A 26,779-nucleotide genomic window follows, 5' to 3' on the forward strand; every position below is an offset into this window, starting at 1 on the left:
GAAAGTCACCAATCTTTAACTAGCCAGTCACAGGATGTTAATGACGCCTCCTATATCTTATGCACAATGTCTTTAATCTTTATTAGCCTAGGTGGTCAAGTTTTGGTCATGTGAGGCACTTGTTGCATCTTGTCTGATGTTGAAATGAAAGTTTGATGTAAAAACACTGCCATTGATATATTACAGTTATATGAGCTGTGATGAAGTATTTTAATACCAGGATAAATTGTGCTTTCATGTCATTCAAGTCTTGGGTTGCACCAGTGAAATCAAGCAGTTAAGGTTATAATCCTGAAGTTTTACAAACAAATATCATTTTAGATACTTTCTACCACTAGCATTTTATGCCAATAGTTAACTCACAAATATTGAAATGACGAATATTTTTGTAGCTGATCATTCAATATGGCAATATGTAGTTGATCATGGTCAACATGGCTATGGCGGACCTAGCTGGCAGAGAACCTTTACCAACAGATATAATATCAAAAGCTAAAACTCAGATTCAGCCGTGTTTTTGTTGTTTGGCTCTTGGGCGCTGACACAACAGTTCAAAGTGAAACTCTGTTTCACTTTGAACTGATATCTGGGATTTAGGGTTCAAAAACCAATGCAAAAACCAGTATAACCATAGGAAAGCATATTGATTAAAAAGGAAAATCTTCAGGATTGTAGCTTTAAGGGTCTATGTAAGACTTGTCAATCTAAAGGGAACTGTAATTGTATGTTCGCATTACAGTTTATAATTCTAATATCTAACACACCATAGGTGTCATTTACGCTGGGGACATGTCGTGGCCTATTGCGTCCACACCACTTTTTGAACACCTGTAGTTAGTTAAACTTGATAAATAAAATTACATTGGTACATACATTATGAGATAGACCCAACATGCTTACTGCCTGATAAATCTAAATCGAAACACTTAAGTCGCTGCTGTGCACTCTTATGTATGACACAACAATGTAGCTTTAGTTTAGACATGCCCCCCCCCCCCAGGGAGGTAATGTGCCAAAAAGTGATCTTCTGCCAAAAAGTGATTAACGGCCACAAGCAGTATCAGTTTATTTAAATATTCAGTCTTTATAGTCATTTAAATATTCATTAACAAGGTATTGTCTTTAAAATTTAGATCAAGCTATTTTGAGGCAGAAGCAATCTTTCAGTCATAAGGCATGTAGGAGCTGTAATCACTTTTTGGCAAGCGCAAACATGCATTTTATGGGTTGTATTGCACATTTAAAAGTATTTTAATGGGTAAAAAGGATTGGGTGAGCTATAATCTTTAACAAAATAATCTCCATGAATGAAATCCAGTCATTTTGAGGCTGAAACATCCTTTCAGTCACAAGGTAGGAGCTGCAATCACTTTTTGGCAAGTGGAAACCACGGACGACAATCACTTTTTGGCGTACGGTCACTTTTTGGCATGACACCTGCTGCAGTCAAAATGAAAAGGAAGGAAGAGATTTTAAGAGTGGCCATATGCAGTATGTGAGACCTGTTAATGGAATAAAAATTCAAACTGAAGTTCAACGGATCCTTATCAGGAAAAAATGCCTCTCTTCATTAATGGATGAATTTTTTGCCCGCATGGTGCTACAGACCAGAAACCGCATTGCATTTAGAAAGTAATAAAGCAACTTACGATGAAAATAACTATGGACACAAGTGAATACTGTACTACATGGAGAATTTTTAGTGGACCATATGATGGTAAGACTGGTTCATTAATAAGCTTTGCTGTTGTTAGCTAAGTTTGATGTCTATTTGACCACAACTGCTTGGGCTATTTTAATGCCAGCTATATATCCTTGCTAAACTTGGGTATTACAGGCAGCAGTTGGCAGCAGGAAGTAGCCGGTGCTAGATAGCTAATGTTAGCTAAACTGGTTGTATATTAGAGGAAACTATTAGATACATATTGGGCTATTTTGTGCACAGTCACAGACCGACGCGCATAGCTTATGTGAATAATATTGTCTCATTACAATGGCACCTTTCAGGGGTTGGGATATATTGGGCAGCAAGTGAACGTTCAGTTCTTGAAGTTGATGTGTTGGAAGCAAGAAAAATGGGAGAGCGTAAGGATCTGAGCGACTTTGACAAGGGCCAGATTGTGATGGCTAGACAACTAGGTCAGAGCATCTCCAAAATGGCAGGTCTTGTGGGGTTTCCCCGGTATGCAGTGGTCAGTACCTACCAAAAATGGTCCAAGGAAGGACAACTGGTGAAACGGTGACAGGGTCATGGGCGCCCAAGGCTCATTGATGTGTGTGGGGAGCGAAGGCTAGCCCATCTGGTCTGATCCCACAGAAGAGGTACTGTGGCTCAAACTGCTGAAAAAGTTAATGCTGGCTATGATAGACAGGTGTCACAACACACAGTACATTGCAGCTTGCTGCGTATGGGACCGGTCAGAGTGCCCGTGATGACCCCTGTCCACCGCCAAAAGCACCTATAATGGGCACGTGAGTATCAGAACTGGACCATGAAGCAAACGAAGAAGGTGGCCTGGTCTGATGAATCCCATTTTCTTTTACATCATGTGGATGGCCGTCTGCATCGTTTAACCTGGGAAAGAAATGGCACCAGGATGCACTATGGGAAGAAAGCAAGCCAGCGGAGGCAGTGTGATGCTCTTGGCAATGTTCTGCTGGGAAAGCTTGGGTCCTGGCATTCATGTGGATGTTACTCTGACACATACCACCTACCTACACATCACTGTAGACCAGGTACACCCCTTAATGGCAATGGTATTACCTAATGGCAGTGTCCTCTTTAAGCATGATAATGTGCCCTGCCACACTGCAAAAATTGTTCAGAAATGGTTTGAGGAACATGACGAGGAGTTCAAGGTGTTGCCTTGGCTTCCAAATCAGCCAGATCTCAATCTGATCGAGCATCTGTGGGATGTGCTGGGAAAACAAGTCTGATCCATGGAGCCCACCACCTTGCAACTTACAGGACTTAAAGGATCTGCTGCTAATATCTTGGTACTAGATACCAGAGGGCACCTTCAGAGGTCTTATGGAGTCCATGTCTCGATGGCTCAGAGCTGTTTTGGTGGCATGAGGGGGACCTACACAATATTAGGCATGTGGTTTTAATGTTTTGGCTGATCGGTATAGCAGGAATAGGATAAGCAACTACATAGATAATTTTGGTAGCCCGAACCTTTACTTTGTCCTTTGCGTGCATTTGCCTCTGGGATATCCATCTATTCTAGGGATTGTATTGCACATTGTGTCTCATGTCAGCGTGCTTGGGGGCTGACAATGGATGTCAGTCTACCAGTGACAACCTTGTTGATGTCGGCACTGATGTCAATATTACTTATCTGCAATGTGCTGCAATATGGATTGGAGTAGCCATATCCATAAGTCTAACACGGTCTCAGTATTTGGGAAAACATGCATAGGTGGTGTGCTTAACAGACATAACAGACATCTCGGTCATGTGGCTTTCATAAACTTTTTATTGTTTTACATGACAGTGACTTTCAAAACACTAGCATAAAAGACACAAATGCATCTACTATGCCATGATGTATTATGTCATCTTGTAAGCACATTAACATTATAACATCGTAACACATAAAAAGCGCAAGCAGCTTTTAAAGGTGATCCTCAAAGGGATGCCGTTTACATCTATCAACAGTATATTGCCCACCGAAAAAAGGTGTGAACACATCGAACCTGTTGTTTTCTCCAGCCCTTCAAAACTGACGCCCATGTAACAAACATATTTAGTCCTTTAGCATATAATTACTATTATTTTGCTCACTTCATCAAGTTATTCTTTATTCTGCAGTTTTAGGCCAAAAACTGAATGAAGTTTAGCTCGCTATCATCACTGTGCATCTCCCCAAGTGTGAGCGAAATCTACTGGGACTTCTGCAGATAAATTGTTATGATTTGAAGCTTTTTGCAGAAACGGTTGAGACACTGATCAAGGTGTTGGCCAGCAGTGGCAAGCAAATACCCTGTTGAGACAGAGAACCAGTGATTTTTGTTTAAGAGGAACACTAGCTTAGAAAAGATAAAGTATAGACCACAGTTAAAAAGAACGTCAGCAGATCAGCCGGTATAAAGGAAATAGCTGATGTTAAACTAGCTTATCTTCCATGTAAGAAAAAAAATAAAGCAAAAGAGTTTTAGAGGGTGGCAGGAGGGTTTAAAAAAAGATCCTGGCAAAACAGTGTCTGTTTATTTGCAGTGTTCCCCACTGGAAAAACCATATATCAAAACTAGCCAAAAAAAGAAAAAAGAGCATTTGAAAAAAATAAACTGATAAGACAACTCTTGTTACTGCACGTGTGACACAGTACCACGACTGTCTCTTCAGGCAGACAAAACAGTTTGGCATATATAGATAGACCTTTTATTCAGATGCAAAATCACAAATCCAAGTTCATAAAGAGAGGCTACTTTGGGGGTGCAGCAGACTAATATGGTAGCATCTTAACACTGAGGTCCATGGCTTGATCCCTGATATTGCCTCTAGCTGGTGTCACAAGGACTCTGATTGATGCCAGCCAAATATGGTTGGACATATCCCGCTCTTTAAACCTCTGAGCCCCTTTTAAAGACTTCAACATCCCTCTAGCACAATACTCGCCAACCTTGGGTGGCAAGTATTCAAGGCGATAGTATGTCTGAGAAATGTCTGCGTCAAAAGTGTTGAGCAAACCAGTATTCTTAAAGAAAAACACAACAAGGGGAGAACCTCTCCCAGATCAGTTGGACCAGATAAGAACTGTTGCATGGGCTGTGCAATGTGTGTGAAAGCAGGGCCTTGCGCCTGGCCTGCAAACCTGCAGTTTTTTTTAAATATATAAAATTTTATGACTATTCTTGACCCATTATACCAATAAAATGAAATTCCTGTGTGTACATTCCATTATGCATAGTCAAAGTCACATGAAAAAAATCTAACAAATTATTCAGTTTTTTTTTTTAGTTTTCAATATTGTGATATTCATTGTGCTCTTCCTCAGTGCTCATCACGAGGGAGAAGGGGAAACATTGGCTGCACGAGAGCGCGACCGATTTTGTCAACATGAATCTGGTGGTGAGAAAAGGAAAAATAAATTAAAAAGAAGGAAGAATTTCACAAGTCACTGTGAGGTTCACTGGATACATTTGTCAACACTTCCAGAGATGTGGTGGCTGAGCAGGTGACCGTAGGCCCCATGTAATAACCAGTCTAAAAAAATAATCTAAGATCTGAATGAAATGTCGATTATAGACCTGAAATATTGAATTGTAACATACTGTCAACATGCCAAAATAAAGTGACCATTGAGCTGACTTGATGATGTAAAGCCAATTTTTTTGTTGATTTTTTTTCCTTTGAAAGACTATATAACAAAAAGTCACAGCAGAGACTATGTTCATGATGATGCTGCAACTATTTCCCAATCCTCTGTAGATCCTCTGTGAATAGTACACATGGCCATTGTAACTCTAGTTAATGGTTATGGTAATTCACATATGAAACTGATTGTTGGTTTCGGTCATTATGCAACTGTGCTGTTTATAAGGGTGGGGGTACCTGCAGTCAGTTCAGACTGAAGAAGTCACTTAAATGATTGATGAAAACGTTTCGCTCAATAAACCTCTCCATATGTACTGATTTAACTTTGTGATGTCCTTACCTGGATTATTGAGCATGCATAAAGACATTTTGACTCATTTCAGTGAGAATTGCCTTAAACTTGTATGCGAGTACAAGTGAACAGCATGTAAAATGTTAAGACTACAGGAACCACCTGAGATTCAGCCCAAGGTGCAGACAGAGTGGGATTATGTCTAAGAGCCTGCAAATGAAATCTCCGGTCAAGGGCCACCAAGCTAGCAAGATCCTCCAGAAGGCAGAGCCAGCTTTTGAACAAACGGATGAGACAAACTATTACCATCAACGCTTTGAAAGCCAAAGAGGAGCAGCTCTAACAGAGACTCACCGCATCTAGATAAGACCACTTGCCAACATGTGATTGAGTTCACGGAGCTGGCTTGTCTAGCACAATATGGAAAGTCGAAAACCAGGCAGCAAAAGAAGTATGACCGACTGCTGCACGCCAGAGACATTGGCAGACGACGGACAGTGCCCTCAATAGCAGACAAGAGACAGACACCAGACACACACTGATGATGTGGACAAGTGGGTGAAAAATCTGTCCAACAGACAACTCGTCCAGGTGGAGAAAGACATCCTTGCTAAGGGGCTGAATGTTGCTGTCAAGCCAAGGCATATTCTGCTTGTGGAACTGATCACAGCCCAAAAAAAATTAGCGATCCATATCATAATCATCATGGACCTGGAAGCGGAGCAACTGCGGATGAAAGTTTCAGCCTGCCTCAGCAATGCGAAGCCGCCGACATCAGCAGAGATGAGAGGAATGCACTCATGACTATTAGTAAGGACAATAACATTATCATCCTTCCGGCAGTCAAAGGCAGATGCACTGTTTTACTAAACCAGATAGACTATCATGAGAAAGTTATGATGTTAATCAGCAACATAAATACGTATGAGCCCCTGAAATAAGATCCAGCCAGTGGATACAAGAAAAAGGTGATAGATTGTCTGAAGCTGTTAGAACAGCACAATGATATTGACAGAATTTTGTACCAGAGATTATACCCAGGGGAAGCTACACCTAGTCTGTATGGTTTACCTAAGATACATAAACAGGCTGTGCCATTACAGCCTATTATTAGTATGATTAACTCAGTGACCTATAATACCTCTAAATTTCTGGCATCTATTCTTAACCCATTGTTAGGCAGTAATGAACATCACTTTCAGAACCCTACGGATTTTGTCGATAAGGTGAGGGACATCATTACGGAGGGAAATGAAACAATGGTCTCTTATGATGTTACATCTCTCTCTCTTCCCATGCGTTCCTGTTGATGAAGCAGTGGAGGTGGTCCGTATGAAATTACAGAACAACCCACCCTTAGCAATAGAACCACCCTTAACACTGACCAAGTATGTGGGTTCCCCAGTCACCTATAGTTGCCAACATGTATATGGAGGAAGTGGAAAAGAGGGTTCTGATGTCCTAACCAGGGACACTACCTAGCCATTGCTTCAGATTTGTGGACGACACCTGGGTTAAAATTAAATCTCAGGACATACATTTCACCAACCACAATAACTCAGTGGACAACCACATCAAGTTCACCAGGGAGGCTGTGAACAATGACAGGTTAGCCTTCTTAGACTGTGAAATTGCAATTTGTGATGGGGGACATTTGATTGTTGAGGTTTACCGTAACCAACACATACTGATCAGTACTTGACTGTCAGCATTCACTGGATCACAAACTAGGAGTCATCAGGACGCTGTACCACCAAGCTAAAAATGTCCACACTAACACAGCAGCTGGGGAAGGGGAGAAATCCCACAATAAACAAGCCCTGGTTAAGTGTGGTTATCCTAACTGGGCGTTTGTCAAAGCCAGGAAGATGCCCAAACAGTGCACCAGCTGATCGAAGAGAGGAGAAGGACAACAGCTGCCCAAGTGTAAACAAGTGGTGATTCCGTATGTGGCGGGAGTGTTGGAAGAGTTAACTTGTGTATTTTAAAAACGCTGCATCTCAGTTGCGTTCAAACCCCAAAACACGCTGTGCCAGAAATTGGTCGACCCCAAGGATCAGGTCACCCGGCACATACAGAGCAATACAGTGTATGCTGTTAAGTCCCGGGAGGATTGGTGTGACTTGTACATCAAGGAAACCAAACAGACGCTGGCAAAGAGAATGGCACAACACAGAAGAGCTAATGCGTCAGGCCAGGACTCCATAGTCTACATCCATTTAAAGGCCAGTGCCCACTCTTTCAAGGATGAGGATGTGCACATCCTTGATAGGGAGGAATGCTGGTTTCAATGGGTAGTCAAAGAGGCTATCTATGGGAAGAAGAAGGAAGGACCATCTCTGAACCGGGGGCACTAAGAGTACATCTGTTGCCATCTTACAATGCTTCGATGGCAACTATTCCCCAATGCTCTGTGACAAGTACACATGGCTGTTGTAACTCTGGTTACTGGTCACGGTAATTTGCATATGAAATGGATCACTGGATTTGGTCATTATGCAACTGTGCTGTTTGTAAGGGTGGAGATACCTGCAGTCAGTTTAGAATGAAGAGGTCACTTAGTCACTTAGATGAGCGATGAAATATTTGTGTCCAGAACTGATTCAACTTTGTGTTTTCCTTACCTGGATTATTGAGTATGCATAAAAACATGATGATGCTGTATTATTCTACTTGTTAAAAATGCATTGGGCCGAGAGTATGCGTGCAGTGAAACTAGAATAACTATGTGCAGTTGTAATAGAATAGCCGCGTGCAGTAGAACTAGCCTCTGAGGATGCACAAGCCAGTGCATTCTTAGTGTCGGTCCTAAGCACGGATAAATGGAGAGGGTTGCGTCAGGAAGGGCATCCGGTGTTAAACCTTTTGTCAATTCAAATATGCGGATCATAAATCAGATTTCCATACCGGATCAGTCAAGGACCAGTTACCAATGACCATCAACGGTACAGCTGGCCAGAAGGGTGCCAGTGGAAACTATGCTACTGTTGTGCGAAGGAGAAGGAGAGGGGGAAGGCATGTCCAGAGGCAGCAGAAGAGGAGGAATGTAGGCATGTGGAGGTGAGAGTCAGAACTTTGAATGTTAGCACTATGACTGGTAAAGGGAGAGAGATGGCTGATATTATGGAAAGAAGGAAGGTAGATATGCTGTGTGTGCAAGAGATCTGGTGGAAGGGGAGTAAGGCCAGAAGCATCGGCAGAGGTGGGTTCAAACTCTTCTACCCATGGTGCAGCTGGAAGGAGAAATGGGGTAGGGGTAATCCTGAAGGAAAATTATATCAACAGTGTGTGTTGGAAGTGAAGACAGTGTCGGACATAGTGATGAGTATGAAGTTAGAAATTGAAGGGGTGACGATGAATGTTATCAGCGCATATGCCCTGCAAGTTGGGTGTGAGATGAAAGAGAAAAAATAATCTGGAGTGAGTTGGATGAAGTGGTGGAGAAAGCACCCAAGGAAGAGAGAGTGGTGAAGGGAACCAAGAGAGGAATGTGGAAGGACAGAAGGTGGTGGATTTTGCAAAAAGGATGAAAATGGCCATGGTGACATACATATCTCAAGAAAAGGAGGAATGCAGGGTGATGTATGAGAGTGGAGGAAGGTGCACACAGGTGGACTATATCTTATGCAGGAGGTGCAATCTGAAAGAGATTGGAGACTGCAAAGTGGTGACAGGGGAGGGCATAGCTAGGCAGCATCAGATGGTGGTCTGTAGAAGAGGAAGAGAGTGACGGCAGAGCCAAGGATCAAATGGTGGAAATTGAGGGTGTCTGGGTAGCATAGCAGTCTATTCTGTTGCCTACCAACATGGGGATTGCTGATTCGAATCCCTGTTACTTCTAGCTTGGTCGGGCGTCGCTACAGACACACTTGGCTGTGTCTGCAGGTGGGAGGCCGGATGTGGGTATGTGTTCTGATTACTGCACTAGCGCCTTCTCTGGCTGTTCAGGGTGCCTGTTCGGGGGGAGGGGGAACTGGGGGAATAGTATGATCCTCTTATGCACTACATCCCCACTGGCAAAACTCCTTACTGTCAGGCAAAAAGAAGCAGCTGGCGACTCCACATGTATTGGAGGAGGCATGTGGTAGTCTGCAGCCCCCCCTATGATTGGCAGAGGGGGTGAAACAGTGACCAGGATGGCTCGGAGGAGTGGGGTAATTGGCCGGGTACAACTGGGGAGAAAAACAAGGAACATAAAAAAAAAAGAAAAGTGGAAGGTGAAGAAGGAAGACGTGTAGAGCTCAGGGATGAGTTAAGAGAGACACTGGGTGGTTGTGAAGAGTTGCCGGATGTCGGGGCAACTACAGCAGAAAAAGTCAGAGCGACAGCTAGGAAGGTACTTGTTGTGTCATCTGGATGGAGGAAAGAAGACAAGGAGACTTGGTGGTGGGATGAGGAAGTACAGGAAAGTATACAGAGGAAGAGTTTGGCAAAAAGTGGGATAGTCAGAGAGATGAAGAAAGTAGACAGGAGTTCAAGGAGATGCAGCATAAAGTATAGAGGTGGCGAAGGCAAAGGAAAAGGCATATGGTGAATTGTATGAGCGATTGGACACTAAGGAAGGAGAAAACAACTTGTACTGATTGGCTAAACATAGGGACCGAGCTGGGATGGATGTGCAGCAGGTTAGGATGATCAAGGATAGAGATGGAAATGTGCTGACAAGCAAGGAGAAACGTGTTGAGAAGGTGGAGGGAGTACTTTGAGGGGCTGATGAATGAAGAAACCGAGAGAAAGTTGGATTATGTGGGGATAGTGAATCAGGAAGTGTGGTGGATTAGCAAGGACAAAGTGAAGGTACCTACAAAGAGGATAAAGTGTGGAAAGGCAGTTAGTCCAGATGACATACTTGTGGAGGCATGGAGATAGCAGTGGAGCTTTTAACTAGATTGTTTGACACAATCTTGGATGCCTGAGTGGAGAAGTAGTATACTGGCACCGATCTTCAAGAATGCGGGTGACGTGCAGAGCTGCAGTAACTACAGAGGTATAAAGTTGATCAGTCACAGCATGAAGATATGGGAAAGAGTAGTGGAAGCTAGGTTAAGAGGAGAGGTGATAATTAATGAGCAGCAGTATGGTTTCAGGTCATGAAACAGCACTACAGATACCATGTTTGCCTTGAGAATGTCAATGGAGAAGTATGGAGAAGGTCAGAAGGAGTTACATTGTGTCTTTGTGGATTCAGAGAAAAAATACGACGTGTGCCGAGAGAGGAGGTGAGGTATTGTATGAGGAAGTCAGGAGTGGCAGAGAAGTGTGTAAGAGTGGTGGAGGATATGTATGGGGACAGTGTGACAGTGATGAGGTGTGTGGTAAGAATGACAGATGGGTTCAAGGTGGAGGTGGGATTACAGCAAGGATCTACTGAGCCCTTTCTTATTTGCAATGGTGATGGACAGGTTGACGGATGAGATCAGACAGGAGTCTCTGTGGACTATGATGTTTGCGGATGACATTGTGACCTGTAGTAAGACTAGGGAGCAGGTTGAGGAGATCTTGGAGAGGTGGACGAATGCACTGGAGAGAAGAGGAATGAAAGTCAGTAGGAGCAAGACGGAATACATATGTGTTAATGAGAGGGAGGATAAGTGGAATGGTGAGGATGTAAGCAGTAGAGATGAAGAAGGTGGATGAGTTTAAATACCTGGGGTCAACTTTCCAAATTAACAAGGAGTGCGGAAGAGAGGTGAAAAAGAGTGCACGCAGGGTGGAGTGGGTGGAGATGACTGTCAGGAATGATTTGCGACAGAAGGGTACCAGCAAGAGTTAAATGGAAGGTTTACAAGATGGTAGTGAGACCAGCTATGTTATATGGTTTGGAGACAGTGGCACTGATGAAAAGACAGGAGGTGGAGCTGGAGGTGGCAGAGTTGAAGATGCTACGATTTTCATTGGGAGTGATGAAGGACAGGCTTAGGAACGAGTATGTTAGAGGGACAGCTCATGTTGGACGATTTGGAGACAAAGCAAGAGAGGCAAAATTGAGATGGTTTGGACATGTCCGGAGGAGAGATGCTGGGTCTACTGGGAGAAGGATGCTGAAGATGGAGTTGCCAGGCAAGAGGAAAAGAGGATGGCCAAAGAGGAGGTTTATGGATGTGGTGAGGGAAGACATGCAGGTGGTTGGCGTGACAGAGGAAGACGCAGAGAACAGGAAGTGATGGAAACGGGAGCAGCCCAATGTAGTAGTAGTAATAGTAGAAGTAGTAGTAGTAGAACTAGAATAGCTATGTGCATTTGACTGTGATCCATGTGCATGCATGTCAATGAGCAAGGCCTTGCATCCCCCTCGCGATGGCCCTGGATCAGATGTCCAGTAAAGCTAGAGGTATGCTGCCAGCTGGTCAATGACAATCATTCATGAAAAGTGTCTACAATTTTGGTGAAACCCATTAGATTTAATCTCAAGTGCAATATGAAGATTTTGTTCTAATTGTTGTTTAGATTTATCTGGGGCCGAAATGCTGTTTGACAAAATGTACAAGATTAATTCACAATTTAAACATGTTTAAGACCCTATTCTCATCCGTTTCACCTACCCTATGAGAATCTAAGACCCCTCCAGTGGACATGTACTGTAACAGCTACAAAAGGAATTACTAAAATGCTAAGATAAGTAAACACTAATCTTAATACTATGATTAGCAAATAGTTAACTGTAGCGTTACTGTTATAACACATCATCAAACACTGGTAGATTTAGGAAAAGGGTAGATTGACAGCAAAAATATAGGCTGCTAGCCACTACAGTAGTGCTTTCTATTAGATTATATTTCCTTTCCAGTCTACTTATTCACTAACAATTTAATGGTACAGCTTCTTGTCATATTACTGTCCCACTGAACAGTAATGAAGTTCTTTTTTTAACTTTGGATTGAAAATACGGAGTATTTACAGTGTATTGTCATCTGCTTTCTAAGCTTTTGAGTCCAATATCACCAGCCAAGAGTTTACAAGTTTTGTGTAAACCAGACCGTTTGTCTCAGACCTTGGCTTTTATCATTGATGAATTATTCATTCAAATAGCTTCATCCGGAGTGTTTTCTTTCTTTTTGTCTCTTTTCTGCTTCCCTCTCATTCCGTGTGTTTTCGGGCGACCACCAGCTGAGCTGAGACTCAGCCAAATTTATGGGAGGCTTTCAAGGCCTGTCATATTTATGTTGGGGTAAGTCCAACGCTTCCACTAATGATTGTGAATTTATGTTGCAATCAATACCAGGGATTCTCCATTTGCGCTCATTATGATAATCCCCACTCCACTCCAACTCGAGAAACGTGTAACTGACATTTGTTTGGCACATTTTGGTTGGAGGAGCATAACTGGTTGTATTTCCGCTCGGTTGAAGTGCCCCCATACAATGCAGTGTTCACTTGCTCATGCCACACACCATGAGCAAACCACAAGTTTGACTCATTTTGAATTCATCGATCTCCATCTCTCTGCCTCACGCCGCTTCAAGGCCAAGTGGATATCTCAAAAGTTTTCAGCATCTATTATCGTACGTTATGTCCTCATGTCTCATGCATTCCAATGAGCTAATCGAGAGTGTAAAGATGGAGTCACTTTGACTTAGTGGGACGGACTGGACTATAAGCCAGTACCTACCACTGACTGGTGACATATTGCATTTGAACAAGACAATTCATCCCCCTTACAAGCCAGAGGTATGCTTTTATCCTCGCCCTGAATGTAGTAAAATTTGGAATAAGAGGTAAAATCATTCAGTCTACAGTTTGTGTAATACACTATTCCAAACTCAGTCTTTACACACGGTGGTGTTGAAAAAGGTGGTGTTTCTGGATTTGTTTGAAAGTAAATAGACTAGCGAATAATGAAAAGGTACCGGTTCTATGTACATGACGCTTCACTTTGGACAAGCTGTTATTAAATGATTTTTTAACAGAGGATTTGGCAAGATTTAGAACTTTTGCCATTCTATAATAAACAATAGCATGGCCATAATGAAAATATTTACTTAATTCTCTAAAGTGACTTATGGCAACTTTGGCCACTAAACAGAGTGTCATGAGTGTTATGGCGTCAGGTGCCACAGTCTGTATAAATACTGCCTGTACACTTGTTTATAGGAAAACCCCCATCTGGCTTCAGCTTAAGACAGTCAGACACACTGGTGACCCCTGGGATTTTTCGAATGGAAAATATAACAGAACTGTTTTCTGAGCGGGGGATAGTTGTACGGCAGTCAACTGTCAAGTGACAGGCAAGACAGCGTTGTAAAAGACCACAGGCTCCAATTCTCTGAGCCCAGCCCTTTCTCAACCTGTAAACAGAGCCTGGCTTTTGAAGAACTATCCAGAAAAGCCCAGTGGCCTTTTTTTCATTCCCTATTTACAGGATTTGTAAACGACGACAGTCTTATAGTAGTTTGCTATCTTGAAAGTTCAAGTAAGTGATAAATGGAGGAGCTTGCTCAAATATGCCTCCCCACCATCTTTGATTTCTAACTGTGCATGACTAAAACACGCTGACTGAATAAGCCCGTCAGCACTACTTTGCAAGTGTAGAGAAGACAATGACATCAAAAGGATAAAAAACACAAAAGACATGATAAAAAAAACTGCATTTTCAAGTGTTGCACATCTTTTAACCTCATTTTAATCTCGGCTCTATCAGTGGGATAAATGATTATCAAACCTTATTCTGTCGAACCTTCATTAAACAATCCCAACTTTTTTGTTACTTTTACCTGTTTTATGACCAATATGGTTTAGTCTAGAAGGCCCCTAAAAGCAGCGGGTGACAGTTGATGCATACACAGAGCTGCTGTAACTTATGGGCGACGGAGCGGTGGAGAAAGTCGAAAGGTCAGATCTTTCAAATAAACAAGGAGAGGCTACAACAACTGTTTGCTTGCAGATCAAGTAGCGTCTTGTGTCAGCGCACAGCTATTTTGAAAACACCGCGGCACATACGGTGATGTGTAACATCACCATAAAACACAAGCAGATAACTTGTTTTCTGGCATGATTTCAGACAACAAATGCTTTGTATGGTTTTTGGTTTTCGCTCTTGAGTAAATGGAGAACCTCCGAGGTTAAAAATAAAGCTTCTGTTGACCATGTAATCTGTCTACTACTACTACGACAATAACAGCGTGCACATCCATACGTCTCGTGTCAAACTGTAACACGCAACGTGTGGATCGTGTTATGATGGGTATCACATGAGGGCAAGTGAAAAGCCGCAGTCGGCCCGACGTGCTTCTACTCTTGACAATGCAGCTGGGCTTCTAGTATTCCCCTCCTTCAAACTGTTTAGCTTGACTGACTTCATCCGCATCAATCACATGAGGAATTGAGCCACGGGTGTTTCATCAACACTATTTCGCAGCAAAAACAGTGGAAGATGTCCCAGGCCCACTTACGCGTACATTCAACAGAAAATTACCCAAAGAGTGCACAGTAAGCACTAGCATCTCCTCTGGTCACAGATGCCAAGACACATTAAGATATTCCAGAGAAGAAGATCCGTTAATACTCTGCAGTTCACCAGATGTGTCTCAGTGTTGAGGCAAAACACACTTTGCATGAATCCGTCATCTTCCAACCCCACCCAAACCTCGATGACTATTTCGACGAACCTGATGGATATTTCAAAGGCGCTGCCATATGGTGAGGATGGGGGAAGTATGACGTCGACACACTGCAAACTGCAGTCTACGACTAGATCCCAGCCCCCACATCCCATCCCGACTAGTGTCCCTCCCATCTTGGTACACACAGACGTTACACATAGTTGAGCTGAAGGGGAAGGCGACTCATGGGGGTCAAACAGCAAGCTCTGATCTCCTAAATCCGCCAAATGTCGTCGCTGGTATTTCTTTCGAAGATGTCAACCAGCCCCAGCCAGATACAGCGTCAGACATCCTACACACACAGATGTAGGCGCAGGCACAGACACACAGACAGGCAGACAGACAAACACACACACACACACACACACACACACACACACACACAGGCGTGATGGAGGTAAGGCGAGCCATGTTTGACATGTCTTCTTGGTGATAATGTGAGGGTTGCAGTTCTGTCTCAGTGCTGCAGCAGGGGTCATGTGTATTGTGTGTGTGTGTGAGTGTGTGTGTGTGTGTGTGTGTGTGTGTGTGTGTTAGGACAGCATACGGCCTGGACATCTGTGGCCTTGTCCCGCACAACGTCTCCTCCACAGACAAAGGGCGGGCAGGGTGATTTACACGCGTGCTACGTGCATGTTTAAACATTTTTATTATCGTCATTAACAAATTCAGAGGAAACATTTTCATCAGTGGTCTTATCGTTTTTCCTCGTGGCTTCTTTATCAAGGAATATCAGCACAGAATGCAGACAGCGGGAGAAGAAATGACCGTGACCCTGTAGTGGCCGAAACGGTCCAAATCACAGGAATGATGAGAACCTGTTTCCAGAGAACGGTTGTGGGGTGGGAACATGTCCGCAGGAGTAAGACAACGTTCATTTTCAAAATAAAAGCAAGGAATACTTTCGTAAGTGGATCTTTTCAACCATAAAATGGGTTGAGGAACGTCATTTAACAGCGGTAAACAACATTCCCTCTATATCCAGAAGCAATCTTTTTGAACCATGTAAATCTGCAGTTCACTGAAACCAAGCTTTCACAAGTGGTAAATGATCTTCTGCTTGATCCTGACTATACCTCATTGTTATTGCTACTTGAAAAAGAGCTACTTGACATTTACTGTTTATTGTATCTACCTGTTGCACAACTGGGCATGCAAAGCCCAGTGAGACTGTAGCTGTGACTGAGGCCTGTATAACAAACATGACTTGAACTGAAACACACTGCTCAAAATATGAAGGCTCTCTGGTATCTGTTAACTTAATGTCTCCAAGATTACACATTAATGAATGATGATAAATCACAACTACATGTCACATTACTACCACCGTAAGCTGTGGCCCCCGTTTTCACCGCAGATGCTTTTCTAATTTAGCGTCCCAAGATGAATTGCCGTTACAGTAACACGCTATTCGCAGAAACACAGAAGCAAGTTATCCGCCCTGCACTAACTGCGCTCTCTGTCTGCTTTTATCTGCCTTTTTGTTTTTTACAGGTCACGGAGCCGATTCCTGGACTGCAGCGACCGTTTTTGTTAGTGAGTTGGTGGCGGTCGCAGATGAGATCGGTGATAGCTGTCCTGTAATAACCTTGCCGCAGCCCGCGTGACGTCACTGCACCTCTCAGCCCGCCGTGGCTACCACCCACCGATCACCCTGCTACTCAACAGGCTCCCTGCTGGCAACGTGAATAACGGCCTGTGTGTTTAACTTGCCCAATACAAAGAAGCCATGTAATCTAAATACATAAGGTAATATAAATACAAAAGAAACCGTATAATCTCGCACACCACAGCTGCGGACTCGGCGGTGTACGCAGGGCCTGTATGCACGTTTGTGACATTTCGGCTGTGCCTGCTTGGGTTCGTCTCTGGCCGGGTAGGCTGGCACTCACTGTGTTTAAAAAGCCCCCGGAAAGTTTACAGAGAGTGTACTTCTGCTGGGCTTTTGTGTGACAAGCTTTAACGCACCATACCCATCATCAGGAAAACAACCACAGACCTCCCTGGAATCCACTCTGCCACTTTCCATTCATGCATTTCCATGCATTCTCCAGCTTCCTTTAGGGACCCGTCTCAGAAAACGCTTGTTGACGATTAATAACGGTTTTGTTTGTCAGGCCGAGAACTTAGAGGCTACTGTGTGTTTGCCTCGCTTTTGTTCTGTCGTGTGTCACGATTTACGGTAGACAATCAGAGATGGAAAAGAGAGAATTTCCGATGCAACTGTCAGGTCGGGTTTTTGTTCAACGCGAGCTGAATATGTCTCTTAAAGGTTATTCCACACTGCAAAGACGTCATATTGAAACACCCCAAAGAATACAACAATTGCTTTTCAAATTACATTTCTCTGTGAAGGATAAAGGTTCGCAAACTGTTTTATAGCAAGACCGTCATTGGTTAAGTTGAGACTTGCCTCGAGTCTTATCACAGGAAATGGAGTGTCTTTCCCCACTTTTTCAGCCTCACCACTGGCCCCAGCTAATATTTTGAGACGGTACACCTGCAGACTCTACGACAAGTCTAAACCTCTTGACAGTCATATTCCAGAGACATGGTCACACTCTGGGACATATTTTCCACTGGGGATGGGGGTTGGGGTGAAGGGTGGTGGTATCCCCCCCCCCCTTTTCAAAATCGATTTATGATTATTATTTTTTTAACCACAAATATCGTGCTTAATACGCTACTGTTTGGCCAGCTGTCAGATTCTGGCTGAGAATGTGAATTGAGCTGCTGATTATAAGGCCCTGATATACTCCAAAAATTGCCACGGACAAGTAGCGGACATGGACAGCCTGCCTACATGGTTCTATAGCACATTTTTGCGTCTGTGGACGCGGATGTATTCCGCGTATGCACACTTGAAAAATTGCTCAGTGAATGAGCAAGGGGCGGTTGATAAAAATGAAACACCAGCAGCAGCAGTTAAATTTAAGGTCTTTCTTTGGAGAGGGGCTGAAAAGAAAGAAAGGAAATATGAGTTGGTCAATTAGAAGGCTATTCAGTGATTTAGCCCAGGATAATCACATTTTCTGTCTAGATCTGTTGATGTTAGGCTAATGTTGACTGAGCCAGCATTGATACACTCTTGCTAGGTAACACTGTTACTACCGAGTGAGCACCAACCGGGATTTCAACACTGATTTCTAGTTGAAAACTGGGTGATATTAGGTCTGAACATCCAAGACATCTTTTCGCCCGCTTTTCAACCAGCTAAAAATGCATTACAACATCAACGTGTCACAAAACACAAATTTGTTTAACAATTTTGATGATTTGTTCAACTGCAAATTGAAAGAGAGATTATATTAATTAGTGTGACAGTATTTCTCCAAAATCATATCACACTGGTTGGCGAAATGTGGTCCACACAAAGACGTAATTTCAACGCATTAAAACGTTTCATATAAAATGTCACAAATATGGAACTATATAGGCTGTGTGGTGCAAACAAGAAGCTTCCAGGATGTCGTAATGGGGGCAGGTCTATAGATTAATGTAAAATAAGAAATTGCGCTTACTGCTGTAACGACCATGCGCAAGTACTTAGGCGGTACTGCAGGGGTCAGCAACCTTTTGGATGAAACATCACTGATGATGTGTCCCAGTGCATCCTAGGATGCATCTTCGAATCACTCAAACTGGTTCAGCCAGTGACACCCAGGAATAGGCTGGGTGACCACAAAGAACAGATTGGTGACGACTGGAGACACAGTTGACAGCTCAGAAAGATGGCAACTGGGGCAGGAACAGGGTAGCAGCCCAACCTGTATCTTTCGTGAGGAAGAACCCACAAAAAGCCACAGATAAAAACACACGGGTATACCCCCAGGGGAGCCCTTGGGGGAGAATGAGCACCCAAATAGGATGGACCTAATGATGATGATCTTGGCGAAAGCATTATCAACGACGACATTTCGAAGATGCATTTGCGACAAGGTCTACAAGAACGAGCATGGTCTTAAAATCCATCAGGCCCAAATGAAATGCTTGGCACAGAGGTAAGCAGCACAGCGCATAGAATCCACTCCTGGTGAGACACAGGAGGAGCCCGGCCCAGAGACACCCCACAGAGCCCAGAACCTCCATGTGCTAAGCTCTCTGGCTCCCAGTAGAGTAGTTCAGCAGAGTCGAATCAAGTGGCCTTTAGCAAGCCAGCATAGAGAGTGGTGCCAGTTTGATGAGCACACGGCCAGAATCATCATATCAACAGCAAAGGGAGATGCAGACAGTTGACTTCAGATGATGACAACCATCACTGTCAGTTTTACAGCAGAGGTTTGGTGTTGAAGAGGGCAAGACCACCAGACCCAACTACACCATGAACTGAAGGGCAGACAAAATCCACCAACTGCGGCGAGAGCTTCGGACTCTGACAAGGCAGTTCTAGGTAGTAACTGAGGAGGAGAAACCACCACTGGCTGAGCTCCATTACATCATCAGGAAGAGGCTCATGACCAGGGGTGCACATATCTTTTTTGGTCTGGTTCTCAAGGGAGATGTTACTTGGTACTCAGTCTTTACGTGGCATGGTTATCCTTACAAGCTGTCATCATCACTACCCTCCTGACTGTTCTCCTCACTGTCTTCCCCTTTTTCAAACATGGCAGATGAAGATGTAGGCCTACTTCTTTCTCTCTGGTTGAGTCTGTGATTAGCTGTTTGCATCCATCAGTCAACATGTCACCTCGGGTCAAAAGTTTCTGTTGTCATCTTAGACAAGTGGATGTGCATCAGGGAAAAGAGGTGAGAGTCTGACAGGTGGACCTGTACTTGCTTTTTATTATATTGAGATGTGAAAATCCCCTCTCACATGCAGCACTGCTCAGGGGCAGTGTAAGGGACAACAGAAGGATTTTATGAATGTTGGAGTAACTATCTGGATTACTTATCTTCACAGTGTTGACAAAGTCATACACAGGAGGCTGACAAACATTTTCCTGCTTGCTTTAAATGCATCCAATCTCTTACAGTGGCGTCTCTGTCAACAAGACAACTTGGCCTCAAATTTCTGGAGGATGTTAGTAAGTGTTGTGTTGCCAAAACTGTGGATGTCTTGCATTTATTGAGGCCAAATTGACAGATCAAAAATTGATCACATGACTTAAGGGATTCATATCTGCTTTCAAACTCATTAATTAGACCTCTCAATACATCAGCCTTGTCCCTGTCAGCATCAGCATTTGAAACAGTCCCTTTCCTGTACTTGCCTTCACTGTCAAGCAATAGTGTCAGTTGTCCAGCAGCTATCATGAGCTCATCTTTGCACTCACCAATAGTCAATTTATCTTGCTGGAACCCAAGGGAGGTGAACTGTAAAATGATTCCAGTGTCAAGCATGTTGGCTAGGAAACACTGATAATGCACTGTGCAGATATGCTTTAGGTCACTGTCTTCACTTGAATTTGCCATTTGAATGGCAGGTAATAGCCTCCATATTTTCAACAGAGTCTCTTGCCTCCATGCTGACCATCTGATGTTGTGAAACTTTCCTAGTTTCACAAAGGCAATGCCATTCTCATCACATATCTTCTTTAGTTGTTCTGTTCTTTTTGCGCCCCCTCTCTGTAAATAAAAGCTCAGCAACTTGACAATGGTGCAATTAAATGTCTCACAGTATGGTACCATGCAATCAACTGACTTTGTGCAGTTCTCGAGGGTGTGGGCAGTACACAGAATATGCACAAGGGAATCCCGATCGCCACCATCTGACGCAATTTGGGAACGACCCCAGTGTAAACTCCAACGTTGACCGCTGCTCCGTCTGTACACACTGAGACCAACTTCATCTTCCACTGATCCCCTAAACCACAAGTATGGAAGAGCTGCTCCAGTCCGTTCACTATATCTTGTGCCACTCAGTTCACACCCAAATTAATTAATCCAAGGAAATCTGAGGTAAACTCTCTGTAGTTAGACACAAGACACAATGTACACATTTTCCTCCTCCACTTGTGTTATGTCTTCTGATCCATCAAAGAGCACCCCCCAAAATTCGGCTGCCTTAAATTTTTCACTCAGTTCTAAACTGTCTGTGCGATGCTCTACCTGATGCGGGTCCCCATTCTCGTGAACGATATGCACTCCTGACTTTAACTCCAAGCGTCTCGAAAAGTGCAATATCCTCCTCATATGAACGCATCAGGTGTACATGTTTCGCTTTGTGAAACGCTGTTCTTCATTCAGTTTGTCCTGCCACATGTCAAGAGGGCGAGTGGATTTCTGATCCTGGCTGCACCTCTTATCAATAGTTTGCACTATGTTCATGTGCTCTTTACTCTTCTCGTGTTTTTCAAAAGCTGGATGACTGGGCATCCAGGTAGCGTATTGGTCTATTCCATTGTCTACCAAAGTGGGGATTGCCAGTTCGAATCCCTGTGTTGGCAAATGGCACATTGGCAACTGGACGGGCAGGGCTGGGAGCCATCCCACAACCTCGCTATGATAAGGCCCATGGCAAGGGCAAATGCCATCTAGTCCTGGAGGTGGTACAGGCAGGTGTTGAGGAGGAAAGGACCAGCAGAATGATGGGCATGCAGCAGAAGGGAGCATGTACAAGGTGGGAGGGTACACTGGAGAGGAAAATATCCTAGGCAGATATCTGGCAGGCAGAACCGTAGCGGATCAAGTTCATGGTACAAGCTGCCAAGACCAGCAAATCGCCACCTCTGGGGTAAGATCGATTCTTCATCATGTCCTCTGTGCCCTGGAAAAGGGTCACTCAAGCACATCCTCAGCAGCTGCCCATCAGCCCTGGGGGAGGGCCGTTATCGCTGGCAACATGACCAGGTGCTGAAGATAGCTGCAGAAGCCATCTCCAAAGCTGCGGCCAACAACAAGCAAACCTGTGGACAGAGGAACATTGCCTTTGTCAGGGCTGGTGAGCAGCCTCAGTCATAGCCCAGATAAGCAGCCAGTCTCCTCACCTCTGCATCAGACTGGCAGCTGCGAGCAGACTCGGGGGGACAGCTCAGGTTCCTGGACCACGTTGTGACAACTTTGCTGCGGCCAGACATAGTGCTATCATCAGCCTCTTCAAAACAGGTGCTCCTTGTAGAGCTGACGGTTCCCTGGGAGGACCGGGTGAAGGAGGCAAATGAGCGGAAGCGATCCAAGTACCAGGAGCTGGTGCCAGAGGAGAGGCTGGAAGGTGCGTTGTGAGCCCATTGAAGTGGGGTGTGGAGGCTTTGCTGGCTGCTCACTGTGCAAGGTCTACACTCTATTTGGCATCACTGGGGATGCTAAAAGGAAAGCCATCAAGTCTTCCATGGAGGCTGCAGAGAGGGCCTCCAGATGGCTTTGGATCAGAAGGAGTGATCTGTGGGCCAATGCTGTTGGGACATAAAACAGGGCCTAATCAACCCTGGCTAAGCCGCCTGAGCGAGGGTATATGATGTTGAAAAACCCGAAACCCCCATGGACCTCAGGAAACATCACTGATGATGTGGCTCAGTGCATCCTAGGATGTCTCTTCGAATCATTCAATTGTAGGTTGAAAGAGAGTATCGATATTATCAATATTAATAGATATTAATATCGTATTACTAAGTAATATCGATAGACGATATTAATTAGCGAAGGTATTTCTCCAAAATCATATCGCACTGGTTGGTGAAATGTGCTCTACACAAAGACGTAATTTTAACGCATTTAATGTTTCATATAAAACGTCATAAATACTGAACTATATAGGCCGTGTGCCGCAAACAAAAGGCTTCCAGGATATCGTAATGGGAGCAGTTCAAATGCATTAATGTAAAACAAGAAATTGCGCTTGCTGATGTAACGACCACGCTTAAGTATTTAAGCGGTACTGCAGGGGTCGGCAACCCTTCGTATGTCCCGTGCCACTTTACAAAGTTAAAAAATAAATAAAATCAGATTTCAGCGCCAGTTCATTTTCATAATGAGCATTTATCCATTTATTTATTTACTGCTGGTGCTCGTCTCCCCGTCTACATTCCGCATGCCAAAAGATCTGCGCTCTACACACACCCTTTATTATTTGTGAGAATGTATGAAAATTACTAGGGCACAAAAGAAAATAATTCAGTCTTACCGACTGAGTGCGACCCTTGTTTGTCGCAATATCTGGTAACCACTGCTCGGCGTACAGCGTCGTTCACATCCACACGCTCGTCAAGAGCAACGCTGAGTACCGACGCATCTTTCAATGCAAGAGTTTGCTGGTGCCTTACGTTTTCAGCCATAATTTCTTTGACCCTATTGATGATCGTGTCGTTGTTGGGCATCCCACCAAATATGACCTGCAAGCTGCTGAGGAAAGACTCTCCATCGGAGAACGGCTTCCCGTTTTTAGCAACGCACTGTGCGACTTTAAAGCTGCTCTCTGTCGCTTGGTTTTGGACGGCACACTGTCGTAAACACGCCGCTTTGCTTCCCGTACTGGGCCGCTGCCATCTTGATCGATCCGGCTTTATCAGAGTCCCATCCTCGTCGCCAATGTTAATGACACGACTGCTCGTTGCGTCCTTCTTCTTCTTCTCCGTGTTTTTACATGTCTGTTTCTTACGTCTCCCCCCTTAGTGGGCGGCGGACTAACTACAAGCGAGAACACTGACGTTCTTCTCGGGCCTTGTTTCAAAATGACGTTTTGCACTTTAAGTTCGACGATTTTCGGAGCAGAGTGTGCACACAGCTCGGCCCTTTCACGACATAAATCCGAATTCGTTTTGTCCAAGATGGCTGAAAGAGCCGAACTGAGACCATATTGCTTTCACCATCATCGGTTGTTCTTGACATGGAAGCAAAAAAGAAAGCTAGCTAGCTACGCTGTCGCTACCGCCGTAACGCTGCACTCATGGGCAGATCAGTGAGGGGGAGGGGGAAGGGGGGGAATAAACTACGTCACTTGTGTGCGCTGTCTTGCGGTCAAAAACAATGGTGTATTTTGAGACAAATTGATTATTTCAGTGTTGTTTTGAATCGAATTTTTAATTTAGTTCACCATTAGACTAAATTTCATATTAAAATGTTTATAAAAAAGAATATCAAAAATGTTTTTTATTGAATTAAATTTTTTTTTTTTTATTGAATTGCTCCGCCTGCTGGTGCTAATGATGGCACGCGTGTCGTAGGTTGCCAACCCTCGCGACTACTCCGAAAGCAGAACGGACGCTCCGAAAGTAGACTTGCGGAGCGAGGTGAACGAGCTGACGAATCAAACGCGAGGCTTCATGTTAATGAAACAGTCATTTATTTTTAGGTATTATAATTACACAAAGTCTGTGTATTACTAATGTGTTGTTAAACTGACATGCTATGCCTCCAGAGTCAAAGTGCGGTACGTTTGTTCAGCTGCTGTTCCCCCACGGTCACTTCCGTGGGTCCCCCTCTATAAATTATGCCGCCCGCCTTAATCGCGCGCTTTTTATGTAACGCATGCGAGAGGTAAGCGACACTGTTTTTTTCTGTAAATTCTTTGTAGCTTAAATTTACTGTGTAGCATGCTAACATAGTCCAGTGTCATTTAATTTGTGTAAGGGCTGAGGAACACATGTCACTATTGACCGGAGGATTTTGATTTTGACCTTGTCAGGTATGGTTTGTATATTTTGGTATATTGACTGCAGCATTATGGGCTTTTTGTGTAATACATAGTACATGCAAGAGGGGCTGAAGAGCACATGACACTATTGACTGTAAGATTTTTATTTTTATTTTAACCCTGTCAGAATAAACGGAGATTGCCTCCAAAGATATCCTGGTCTGGCACAATTCTTCAAACAACGCACACGAGACACCACCAGTTACACTAACTACATACTTTGTATGTACTTGTACTAATGTATTTCAATAAAGCAAACATACACCAGTTTAAATACATGGGGTCAACTGTTCAAAGTAACGAGGAGTGTGGAGAGGTGAAGAAGAGAGTGCAGACAGGGCGGAGTGGGAGAAGAGTTTCAGTAGTGATTTGTGACAGAAGGGTACCAGCAAGAGCTAAAGGGAAGGTTTACAAGATGATAGCGAGACCAGCTATGTTATATGGTTTGGAGATGGTGGCACTGACCAAAAGACAGGAGGCGGAGCTGGAGGTGGCAGAGTTGAAGATGCTAAGATTTTCATTGGGAGTGACGAAGAAGGACGGGATTAGGAACAAGTGTAATAGAGGGACAGCTCAGGTTGGACGGTTTGGAGACAAAGAGAGACAAGATTGAGATAGTTTGGACATGTGCCGAGGAGAGATGCTGGGTGTATTCAGAGAAGGATACTGAAGATGGAGCTGCCAAGGAAGAGGAAAAGAGGAAGGCCAAAGAGGAGGTTTATGGATGTGGTAAGGGAGGACATGCAGGTTGCTGGCGTGACAGAGGAAGATGCAGAGGACAGGAGGAGATGGAAATGGCTGATCCGCTGTGGCGACCCCTAACAGGAGCAGCCGAAAGTAGTAGTGGTTTTATTTTAGTGAATGCTGTTCACAACAGTTGGTGCGCCTTCATAGAAAATGTATTGAATAAGTTATAACCCCTACATGGTGTTACTTACAGTAGAGTAAAAGCTTGGTACACAAGTCTAAGCCCTTTCCCACTGGCGACCTAAATTTGATTCCTGGATGGGCATTCTTTTTTTTCCTTCTTTTTTTTTTTAAATCCATCCATCCTTCCATTATCCAAAGCGGTTATCCTTACTCAGGGTCACAGGGATGCTGAAGCCTATCCCAGCAGTCATTGGGCGGCAGACGAGAAGACACCCTGGACAGGCCGCCAGGCCATCACAGGGCCGACTCGCACACATTCACACGTAGGGACAATTTAGTACGGCCAATTCACCTGACCTACATGTCTTTGGACCGTGGGAGGAAACCGGAGCACCCAGAGGAAACCCAAAAAGACACAGAGAACACGCGAACTCCACACAGAGGACGACCCCCAAGGTTGGACTATCCAGGACTCGAACCCAGGACCTTCTTGCTGTGAGGCAACCGTGCTAACCACTACGCCACTGTGCAAAAGTTTTACTGCTGAGCCTATTTTTAACATCTTTTCACTGGTTACCATAGTCGTTTTTTTAAACGTCTTTTCAAACGAAAAATGCTCACTGGGTATTACTAACATTGGCTGGCAAGCGAAATAGTCACCAGCCAGTCACATATTTCCAAAGGGGAAAAAAGTGATTTGACTAAGTAAATATGTAAGGTGGTTGTAAAACGGCATAGTTTTTATATTAACCTATGTAACTTGAAAAGGAGTCCATCATAAACCGCAGCAAGTGTCTAGCAACAATGTATCTGCTAGTTTACTTTAACATTAGACTCATATGGGCGGCACAGTGGTTAGCGTGGTCCCCTCACAACAAGAAGGTCCTGGGTTGGAGCCCTGGGCTAGTCCAACCTTGGGGGTCGTCCCGGGTTGTCCTGTGCGTGGAGTTTGCATGTTCTCCCCATGTCTGCGTGGGTTTCCTCAGGGGGCTCCGGTTTCCTCCCACAGTCCAAAGACATAGGTCAAGTGAATCGGCCACACTAAATTGTCCCTAGGTATGAATGTGTGCGGTTGTGTGTGCGTGTATGTTGGCCCTGTGTGATGGCCTGGTGGCCTGTCCAGGGTGTCT

The sequence above is a fragment of the Lampris incognitus genome, chromosome 17 (genome assembly GCF_029633865.1).
Source record: "Lampris incognitus isolate fLamInc1 chromosome 17, fLamInc1.hap2, whole genome shotgun sequence".
Classification (NCBI taxonomy): domain Eukaryota; kingdom Metazoa; phylum Chordata; class Actinopteri; order Lampriformes; family Lampridae; genus Lampris; species Lampris incognitus.